The 11,421-nt window shown below is 48.3% G+C and overlaps 1 protein-coding gene across 3 annotated transcripts in view; it reads right to left on the bottom strand.

Moving 5' to 3' along the window:
* SPC24 (SPC24 component of NDC80 kinetochore complex) overlaps positions 1-10,977 on the bottom strand; it is a 28,382-nt gene extending 17,405 nt beyond the window's left edge. Inside the window, exon 1 of one of the 3 annotated variants that reach the window (XM_069767094.1) lies at positions 10,829-10,977. The gene's annotated coding sequence lies outside the window, so the exon portion shown is untranslated. Of the gene's footprint in view, positions 1-10,524; positions 10,596-10,729 lie in introns of those variants that run through there. The other 2 variants (XM_069767096.1, XM_069767095.1) reach the window with 2 other exon arrangements.
* Between the last annotated feature and the right edge of the window lie 444 nt (positions 10,978-11,421).

Consider the following 11,421-nt stretch of genomic DNA (forward strand, 5'->3'; position numbering starts at 1 on the left):
TCGAGTATATACGGTATGTAAAACAAAAACAAAAGTACACATATTTGGTACCGCCGAGTCCGGAACAACCCGCTCTATAAAACTGTCCCACTAGCTAACCCCTTCAGTAAACACTGCAAAAAAATGACGAGGTAAAAAAACAATGCTTTATCATCATATCGGCGAATAAAAAGTACAATAAAACGCGATCAAAAAGACAAATATAAAATAAACAAGGTACCGCTGAAAATGTCATCTTGTAGTGCAAAAAACAAGCCGCCATATAGCTCCACCAGCTGAAAAATAAAAAAGTTATAGCTCTCATAATAAAATCGATGCAAAAATAATAATTTTTTTCTATAAAATAGTTATTGTGTAGAGCACCAAAACATAAAAAAAAACTGTCTAAATGCGGTATCACACATATATATATATATATATATATATATATATATATATATATATATATATATATATATATATATATATATAATCTCTCAAAACAATTCCTGAATTGCTGGTTTTTGTTAATACCATCTCCCAAAACTTGGAATAGAAAGCGATCAAAAACGTCATCTGCCCAAAAATGGTAAGAATAAAAACATCAACTCGTCCCGTAAAAAAAAACAAAAAACCAAGCCTTCACATGACTGACGGCCAGGATAAGGAAAATGTATAGCTGTCTAAATAAAAATAAAAAAAGTGTGTGACAGCAGCCAAACATAAAAACCCGATATAATTCTGTTATCGCTGTAATCACACCGACCTGAAGAATAAAGTCGCCTAATCACTTATACCGCAGTAGGAACGGCGTAAAAATTAAAACCAATTCTTCACATGCTATTTATTTTTTCATTCTGCCTCCCAAAGATCGCAGTAAGGCTTGATGCACATTTATCCTGTGCTCTGTGTTAGCGCTTACACCGAGGCTTCCTTGTAAACCTCTGAAATATGTGATTCAGACGGAGCCTCTGCGGAAGATCTACTATATAATTGTCTACGGGTCACTTCCGTCTGTCTGTGTCTGTCACGGATATTCATTGGTCGCGGCCTCTGTCTGTCATGGAAATCCAAGTTGCTGATTGGTCGTGGTCGTAGCAAAAAGGCCACAACCAATCAGCGACGGGCACAGTCAGTCGGTAAAATGGCCGCTCCTTCCTCCCCACAGTCAGTGCCCGCTCCATACTCCCCTCCAGTCAGCCCTCACACAGGGTTAATGGCAGCATTAATGGACCGCGGTGTAATGCACTCCATTAACGCAGCTATTAACCCTGTGTGACCAACTTTTTTACTATTCATGCTGCCTATGCAGCATCAATAGTAAAACGATCTAATGTTAAAAATAATAATAATAAAAAAAAAGGTTATTCTCACCCTCCGACGTGCGCCCTCTCCTCGGCACTGCAAGCGGCAGGTTCCGGTTCCAAAGATGCTATGCGAGAAGGACCTTCCATGACGTCAGTCATGTGACCGCGACGTCATCACAGGTCCTGCGCTCATACCAACCCTGGGACCGGAAACTGCCGCGTGCACCGCACACAGGCGCCAGGACTTCAATTCGCCTTCGGAGGGGGAGTATGTTTATTTTAAGTCTTTTTTTAACCTGTTACATACGTGACTGGGCAATATACTACGTGGCTGGGCAATATACTACCTGGCTGGGCCATATACTACCCGTAACCTTATCAGCCACTGCAGTATATGACAGCGGAAGGTACCGAAGACCAACCACTGTCACCAGAAGATGGGGTATTGTTGTTTACCGGACCCCATTGGAAAGGACACCGTGCCAGCCGTTGTCGGCGCTATTCACTTTATGGACTGATTAACCAGTGACTTTCATCGGAATAGCCGTGATCTGTACCGTTGTTCTTCTACTCACCATATCCTTTTGCCATTTATACTGTTAACTAGATGGAGGCCCAATGCTATCGCATCGGGAGAGCGGTAATGTCACGATGGGGGCAGGTTTTGCAGCATTGAGAATCCCCCCCACCCCCCCCCCCTGTGTGCTCACCCACCTATCCACTCTTTCTTTCCCTTTTGTGAGGTAAAATATTGTTTAAAAACAGTCAGTGAAATATTTTACCTCACAAAATGAATTATCTGTGATCCCCGCTGTAATGTCAGTATTGTCTTTTGCTTCCTCCCCTGCCCAGGAGATGTGGTATGCTCCGTACACGATCAGACACAGAAATTTTTTAAAATGAACTTTTGTTCGTGGGAAAATACGTACGCTACTCACCTGGTAGCAGTGTTTTTTCAGGAGCCATGACAGCACAACGAGAGAGGGGATCCGCCCTTCAGGGACAGGAAACCTCAGACATAAAAGGGCGGCACCTCACTCACCCGCCAGTTGGTTTACAGAGTATGAAAGGACCTTCTAGGTTAGTAGCACATAAACAATATTAATATATGGTACAATTCACCCAGTGAATAAACTTAGGAATTTTCTAAAGGAAGTGTTGAACCCATAAACAAAGAGGGTAGGGAATATAAGGGTGCTGTCATGGCTCCTGAAAAAACACTGCTACCAGGTGAGTAGCGTACGTATTTATTCAGTCGCCATGACAGCACAACGAGAGACTTTCAGAGAAGTGAAAAGGTGACTAGGGAGGGATAATAGCTTCCAGCACCCTTCTCCCAAACGTGAGGTCGGAGGAGCCACCTAGATCTAATCTATAGTGTCTAAGAAAGGTGGATGGAGAAGACCATGTGGCCGCCTTACAGATGTCCTCAATCGATACTTCTGCTCTCTCAGCCCAGGATGTGGCTACCGCACGAGTGGAGTGAGCCTTTATACCTTCTGGAATCTCCACGCCACCTGCGGTATAAGCAAGAGATATCGCCTTCCTAATCCATCTGGCTAGGGTATTTTTTGACACTCTAAGTCCCTTCCTAACCCCCTGGTAGGATAAAAATAATGCGTGGTCTTTTTTCCAGGTGTCTGTTACTGAAATGTATTTAAGAAGGCACCTACGTACGTCCAAACAATGAAATCTCTGCTCCTTATTGTTAGAGGGATTAGGACAAAATGAAGGTAGAATCACCTCCTGGGATCTATGAAATTTTGAGGCAACCTTTGGAAGATAAAGAGGGTCAGGCCTCATCACCACTCTATCTTCCAAAAATTGCATATATGGACGTTGCCTGGATAATGCCTGAAGATCACTAACCCTTCTTGCCGATGTAAGAGCAACTAAGAGGGCTGTTTTGACCGACAGGATCTTGATCGGGACAGAGTCAATAGGCTCGAACGGAGCTTGTGTTAGAGCTGAGAGCACAAGATTTAGGTCCCATGGAACTATTCTCTGTTTAACAACCGGCCTGGATCTGGTGACCGCTTTGAAAAACCTTGTTATCCAGTGATTACTGGCTATGTTGGAATTATATAGTGCCCCTAGAGCTGAAACCTGAACTCTAAGGGTGCTGGTGGCTAAGCCTAACTCTAGGCCCTTCTGTAAAAATTCTAGGATCTGAGCAATATCAGGTTTTTGATCGATTTGTGCTCCTGAACTTGATAGGAACTTCCTCCATACCCTAACATAAATGCTAGTCGTGGAGGCTTTCCTACTTTTAAGTAGAGTATTTACAAGATTCTGGGAGAATCCCTTTCCTTTCAGAAGTGACCTCTCAAGTTCCACGCTGTCAGGTGCAAGTTGGTTACTCGTGGATGGAAGACTGGACCCTGGGAAAGGAGGTCCGGTATTTCTGGGAGGATCCATGGTTGGGAAATGGACATGCTTCTCAACCATGGGAACCAAGACCTTCTGGGCCAGAATGGGGCTATTAAAACCACTCGGGCTCCGTCTTCGCAAATTTTCCTCAGAACTATAGGAATGAGATTCAGAGGAGGGAAAGCGTAGGCGAGATTGAAATTCCAGGGAATCAGAAGAGCGTCGACTGCGTACGGGTTGTCCCTTGGGTCTAGGGAACAGAATTGATGGAGTTTCTTGTTTCCTCGACTGGCAAACAGATCTATCTCTGGACATCCCCACAACCGCACGATCTGATTGAAGACAGCCGGTTTTAGAGACCAGTCCCCTTGTCTGAGCTCGTTGCGGCTTAAGTAATCGGCCATGGTATTTAGATTTCCCTTTATATGAAGGGCCGTAAGGGAGAGCAGGTGATTTTCGGCCATCTGAAAGATATGATTTGTAACGTTCATTAATGACCTAGACCGTGTACCTCCTTGGTGGTTCACATAAGCAACGGTCACCTGGTTGTCAGAGAGTATCCTAACATGTCTACCCTGCAGAGGTATAAGGAACCTATCTAAGGCGCGTTCCACCGCCATCAATTCCTTCAGATTGGAGGACGTGTCTCGCTCAGAATGGGACCACAGACCCTGAATGCAATTGCCCTCCCAGTGTGCTCCCCACCCCGTGGGGCTAGCATCCGTTGTTATTACCCGTGATATATGATATGTCCAAGGTACCCCTTTACGCAGATTAGGGATGTGTGTCCACCACCTTAGTGAACCCGTGGCCTCTACAGATAGGGAAAATTTTTTGTCAAGGTTAGCGCCCAGACGCCGAAAATTATGCAGAACATCCCATTGCAGAGCCCTGGAGTGAAACTGTGCCCACATCACCGCCGGAAAACAAGAAGTAAGTGAACCTAAGAGTGACATAGCACTTCTTAGGGAAACTACGGGATTACTAATTGCCCTGGAGGCCAGCCGGTGAATAGTATCAACTTTTGAGTCTGGCAGGCGACATTCCTGCTGAGCTGAATCCACAGTAAGACCCAAGAACTGCTGTGATGTTGAGGGCTGAAGACGCGACTTTTTGAGATTGATAATCCATCCTAAGTTGTGTAACGCCGCCATCACTTTCCCCAACTGTTCTTTACAGTGTACCTCTGAGCGCCCAACGATCAATAAATCATCCAGATAGGGAATTATTAGTATATTTTGCTCATGAAGGTGTGCCATAACCTCCACCATAATCTTAGTGAACACCCGAGGTGCGACTGCAACACCAAAGGGGAGTGCCCGATATTGAAAGTGCTCCACTGTGCCGGCAAGAGAAATCGCCACCCTGAGAAAGCGCTGATGAGTTGCATGTATCGGGACATGATAATAGGCGTCTTTCAGATCTAAGACAACCATGAAGCAATTGTGAAAAAGAAGCTTTATTGCCGACTTCACAGATTCCATTTTAAAGGATGGGACCAGCAGGAATACATTCAGGCCCTTCAGATTGATGATGGTACGATAAGATCCATCTGGCTTCTTTACCAGGAATAAAGGGGAGTAAAACCCCGTACCTTGTTCCTCCGTAGGTACTTTAACGAGAACCCCCTTTTTTTTGGAGATCTCGAACCTCTGACTCCAACGCCAACTGTTCTGCGCGAGAAGAACGGATAGGAGTTAATTTGAATTTTTCCAGGGGGGTATGGTGGAATTGGAACTTTAGCCCCTCTTTAATGATACTGAGTATCCATGGACTATTGGTGATTTTTACCCAGGCTGGGTAGAAGGCCAAAAGCCTACCGCCCACCTGGGCCGCCAGTCATTGATGCTTTTTAGAGTCTCTAGAAGAGTTAAACATGTAACCTCTACCTCTTCCCCTGTAAGAGTTGTATCTGGTCGATTCTCTATTTGAATCCCTGTCCGATCTTCGGCGATATGGCCCTCCTCTATTATAGTCCCGTCTATAGAAGGGTCTTGCTAGGAGAGGGAATCGCTTCTTACTGTCACCTGCTTTTTCTAGAAGCTCATCCAGCACTGGGCCAAACAAATGAACCCCTTCACAGGGGATGCCACATAGTTTTGATCTGGCCTGCAAGTCTCCTGGCCAGCATTTTATCCAAAGAGCCCTACGGGCCGCATTGGACAGTGCTGATGACCTTGCCGCTAGCCTAACAGAATCGGCTGACGCATCCGCAAGGAAGGCTGCTGCATCCTGAATCATAGACATAGATGATAGGATCTCGCTCCTAGGAACCTTATCCTTGAGCTGGTTTTCTAGATTACCCAGCCATACCATCAACGACCGGGCAGTGCAGGTGGCCGCAATCGCTGGTCTCAGGGAACCCGCTGATGTTTCCCAAGCTCCTTTAAGGAATACCTCAGCTTTCCTATCAAGCGGGTCTTTTAGGCTCCCCAGATCCTCAAACGGAAGAGACGTCTTTTTACATGCTTTAGCCACCGCCGCATCCAGTTTCGGGACCTTGTCCCAGGGGGAAGAAGCTTCTTCCTCAAAGGGATATCTTCTTTTGAACGCTGGTGGGAGAGACCCCTTCCTTTCGGGTTTTTTCCATTCTCTCGTAATCAGAGACTTAACTTTATCAACTACGGGAAATACTCTTCTGGATTTGCGATCTATGCCCTTAAACATTATATCCTGGATGGAACATTCCGCCTGGGTCTCCTCAATGCCCATAGTGCTATTGACAGCTTTGACTAAGCGGTTAACCCTGTCCAGTGATAGACAGGTTCGACTAGATTCCACGTCCTCTGATGATGATGACGGATGAGAATCCGAACTCACACCACCCGTGTCTGAATCCACATCCGAGGCTGGGGATAATATCTCCTTCCTCTTTTTTGAAACTGTCTTCTGAGACCTTATGGAATCTCTGACCTCCTGTCTAACCAGATCCCTAAGAGTAGACGTAAGGTCAGGGGTCTCGTCCTCAATTAATTGTTGAATGCAGATGCTGCACAATTTCTTTTTATGTCCATCCGGAAGAGGTTCCGTACAGATGGCACACTCTCTATGTTTGGATTTGGACACAGATTTCCTCCCCTAATAAGGAGAGAGGGAATACAAGGAGGGACAGCTATCAGAAATGTACTTTCACGAAGCTCACTTACCCATCCCTGCAGTGAATGGTACCGTGATCGGGGGGTCCTTCTTAGCCGGAGATTTCTTACGGCCAGAGGACTTAGTTGACTTCTGAGTTTCTTTGGCTCTACCAGCGCGACTACTGCCACTAGACCGCCGCTGGGAGCTGCTCAAAGGTTGTTCAGGTAACTGCTGCTGCTCACCGCCCAGCTGCGGTGTTCCTTCCAGAGACTCCATTCCAAGATGGTGGACAGGAACAATGTTGAGGCCTCAGTGCAGCGTTTAAATCCATCCCCCTGGGTACCACCCCCGGATGGGGGGTCAGCAGGGACATCCCTCGGTGCACCGCTAATTGGTACTGCCTCCGCTAGCGCCCGTAGAGCGCCAGACTCCCTGAGGCCAAAATCCCCCCCTGCGACGCCGGGCGCCGCCATTAGCCAGGATAAGACGCTACCGCGCATGCGCGGCCGCGTCATCGCCCCGCGCCGCACCCGCGTCATCAGGACACGCCCCTTCCGGACGCGGCCGCGGCGCTGAGAGCAGACGCGCCGAGCAAGGACGGCAGCGCTCACCTAGCCACCGCAGACCCCAGCAGCAGCGGCGGACCGACCCCAGGAGCTCCGGCAGATGCGCACCATTGGGCCTCACATACCAGGTGAACAGCGGCACCACAGAAGTCAAGCCCCCCGCTTAGGGCTGCTTCCTCCTGCTGTCACCTACACAGACAGTCCCCCTGCCGTGTGGTGCTTCCATCCCCCTGATCAGGCCGAGGTAGGGGACCCCCGCTACCTGCATCGGCCTGTCAGGAGTGGGATAGCTTCTATCTTCAACCCTCTTCTCTGGGCCTGTCTGAAGAGGTTCCACTGTCAGGGACAGGAAACCAACTGGCGGGTGAGTGAGGTGCCGCCCTTTTATGTCTGAGGTTTCCTGTCCCTGAAGGGCGGATCCCCTCTCTCGTTGTGCTGTCATGGCGACTGAATAAACCCCTTTAATGTGACCGGCTTCCTCTGCCTGTAGACACGTCACGCATCTGCCACCGGGATCAGCCGAATGATTCACTGCACGGAATTTGCGCAGGCGCAGTAAATCAGACCGCCACCATCTTTGTGCAGACAGATAGCGGTGGTCACATTAAAACCGCGCATGCGCTCCTCCAGTACAAAGATGGCGGCGGTCAGTGAATCATTCGGCTGATCCCTGCGGCGGCGTGTTCACGACGGTGTTCCGCTGGTGGTATTGCGCAAGCGGCTGCATACGGCGTATACAGTGTGTATGTGGTGCGTACGGCGTATACAGTGTGCGTTTGTGTGTGGTGCGTACGGCATATACAGTGTGCGTTTGTGTGTGGTGCGTACGGCATATACAGTGTGTGTGTGTGTGTATACGGCATATACAGTGTGTGTGTGTGTGTGTGTGTGTGTGTGTATACGGCATATACAGTGTGTGTGTGTGTATACGGCATATACAGTGTGTGTGTGTGTGTGTGTATACGGCATATACAGTGTGTGTGTGTGTGTGTGTATACGGCATATACAGTGTGTGTGTGTGTGTGTGTGTATACGGCATATACAGTGTGTGTGTGTGTGTATACGGCATATACAGTGTGTGTGTGTGTGTATACGGCATATACAGTGTGTGTGTGTGTGTGTGTATACGGCATATACAGTGTGTGTGTGTGTGTGTGTATACGGCATATACAGTGTGTGTGTGTGTGTGTGTGTATACGGCATATACAGTGTGTGTGTGTGTGTGTGTGTATACGGCATATACAGTGTGTGTGTGTGTGTGTGTATACGGCATATACAGTGTGTGTGTGTGTGTGTGTATACGGCATATACAGTGTGTGTGTGTGTGTGTGTACGGCATATACAGTGTGTGTGTGTGTGTGTGTGTGTGTGTATACGGCATATACAGTGTGTGTGTGTGTGTGTGTGTGTGTATACGGCATATACAGTGTGTGTGTGTGTGTGTGTACGGCATATACGGCATATACAGTGTGTGTGTGTGTGTGTGTACGGCATATACAGTGTGTGTGTGTGTGTGTGTGTGTGTGTGTGTGTGTGTGTGTGTGTGTGTGTGTGTGTGTGTGTGTGTGTGTGTGTGTGTGTGTGTGTGTATACGGCATATACAGTGTGTGTGTGTTGCGTACGGCGTATACAGTGTGTGTGTGTGGTGCGTACGGCATATACAGTGTGTGTGTGTGTGTGTGTGTGTGTGTGTGTGGTGCGTACGGCATATACAGTGTGTGTGCGCGCGTGGTGCTACGGTCTTCCGCTGCTGGTACCGCACAAGAGGCTGGCACCACCAGCAGCTTCCATATTGAGACACCCATCACTTGGGTGTCCCAATATGGCAGTCGGTGAACTTTCGACGCTTGGAATTCTGGGATCTGGACGGAACTGGATGTGAAGACATTACAAGGTAATGTTCACACTAGCGTTATGCTAGTTTGCGTCGGGCGACGCATGCGTCATGAGCCCCTATATTTAACATGGAGGACGCATGCGTTTTTTGTTGCGTTGTGCGACGCATGCGTCTTTTTTGCCGCTAGCATCGGACCAAGAAAACGCAACAAGTTGCATTTTTCTTGCGTCCAAATTTCGGCAAAAACCAACGCATGCGTCGCAAAACGCAGCGTTTTTGCGTGCGTTGCTGACGCAGCGGCGCACAACACTAGTGTGAACGTAGCCTTAGTGAGGGACAAATATATATATATATATATATATATATATATATATATATATATATTTCCACAAATATTTGAGGCCATGAATCCATTATATGTCCATTTAGCAAGCCAGCAAGAAAATCTCGACGTACGGATGTCACATGGATACGTTTTTGAGGGAAAATAAAAATAAAATAAGTTTAAAAAAAAAATTGCATCCTCGCATTGCATATGGATGACATAGGGTGCGTGTCCACGGTCCAGATTGTCGGCGCTTTGGACGGAGCAGAAAACACGTTCTGCCCCCTTCTGTACGCGCGGTGATTCCAGAGGTGTCCATTGTACACATCCAGAATCCCCGCACTCCATACATAGGACCCTGTTATTTACTTTGCGGCGACAGAGCGCAACAGACATGCTGCGTTCTAAAAAGACACGCCGCATGTCCGTAAACGCTGGGCCGCCGGATGAGCGTTCGCACGCATAGTGGAGACGGGATTTCATAAAATCCCCTCCACTGTGCTGTAACATCTGGACGCTGCGGGTTGAACGCTGTGGTTGTACGCAGCTTTCAATCCGCAGCTAATCCGGATGTAATCTGGGCCCGTGGACACAGATCACTGTCCAGGAACATTTCTGCGTATCTCGGCCGTAAAAAAACGGACCGTATTTTTATACGTTAGGTCTGACCCCGACCATACAATGATTATTAGGGTATGTGCACTGATTTTGGTAAATCCGCACTGCGGCTCTACCGCAGTTTTTGTGCGGATTCCTATTATGGAGTCGGTGTAAACCGCAGCGGAATCCGCACAAAGAATTGACATGCCGCGGAATAAGCAACGCTACGTTTCCGAGCCTTTTTTCCGCAGAATGTGCACTGCGGATTTTGTTTTCCATGGGTTTACATGGTACTGTAAACTCATGGAAAACTGCTGCGAATCCGCAGCGGCCAATCAGCTGCAGATGCGCAGCAAAATCCGCAATGTGTGCACATAGCCTTAACCAGAGGGGTGTACTTTAGTGGTAACTCCGTTTTCATCAAGGAGAAAAAAAAAAACCGTGGCCGCCATCATTATTTACCTCAGTTTCTCCTCACAAACAGACTTCACTGAACTCCACCTGCACAGCCCGCCCCCTGCTGTCAATGATCAGCACAGCACACAAACCTGACCTGCTCCGTCTATCAGCCAATCACAGCGTAGCTCTGCTGGTAAACTACAGATAGCCATGGCAACCGCATGCAAGGTGACCAATCACAGCGCGCACACGCTCCGTCTCTACTCACTTTTCTTATAGGATCAGAGGCGACGGTTTGAATTTAAACTTTCCCGCCCAATCTCTCCTCATAACGTCGCTGTGTGGCGGCGCGGTCTCCGGTGCTTACCGTAAGATGCGCGGTGTCTGTGGCGGGTATAGAGACCGGGACCAGCGTGTAACCAGGAGATGGCAGCGTGTGTGTCCGGCACCGGAGCCCGCCTTGTTTTGAGGTGGGGAGGAGACACCGGGGCGGGCTTCTCCTCACTGCTGCGACCAATCACGTGTTTCGCCACGTGCTCCCGTTATACACAATTACCTCAGGACCGTGGCTGATCCTCCACGTCTGCCTACAGTGACTTCCATCATTTCCTTAGCGGGGAGCCTCGTTCTGATATCTACTTTATCCCCTGCTGCCTGTATAGCGCCGCCATATGCAGCAGGCAGGAGGACGTGCAGCAGCACATGGCGTCTAGGGTGTCCCCTATGTATATCGCCACGGAGGGCGCTCACCGATCAGCCACAACACAGTCAGGAGAAGGGAATGGCGTCTGTCAGGGCAGGATATATTATCTGCAAGTGATCAGTCTCTTGTTATGAAAGCAGAGAATGGGCACGATCCAGAACAGCTTGTGGGGTGTTCCCGGTATATGGCGGGTCTTGTGGGGTGTTCTCGGTATATGGCAGGTCTTGTGGGGTGTTCCCGGTATATGGCGGGTCTTG

The sequence above is a fragment of the Ranitomeya imitator genome, chromosome 4, assembly GCF_032444005.1.
Source record: "Ranitomeya imitator isolate aRanImi1 chromosome 4, aRanImi1.pri, whole genome shotgun sequence".
NCBI lineage: Eukaryota > Metazoa > Chordata > Amphibia > Anura > Dendrobatidae > Ranitomeya > Ranitomeya imitator.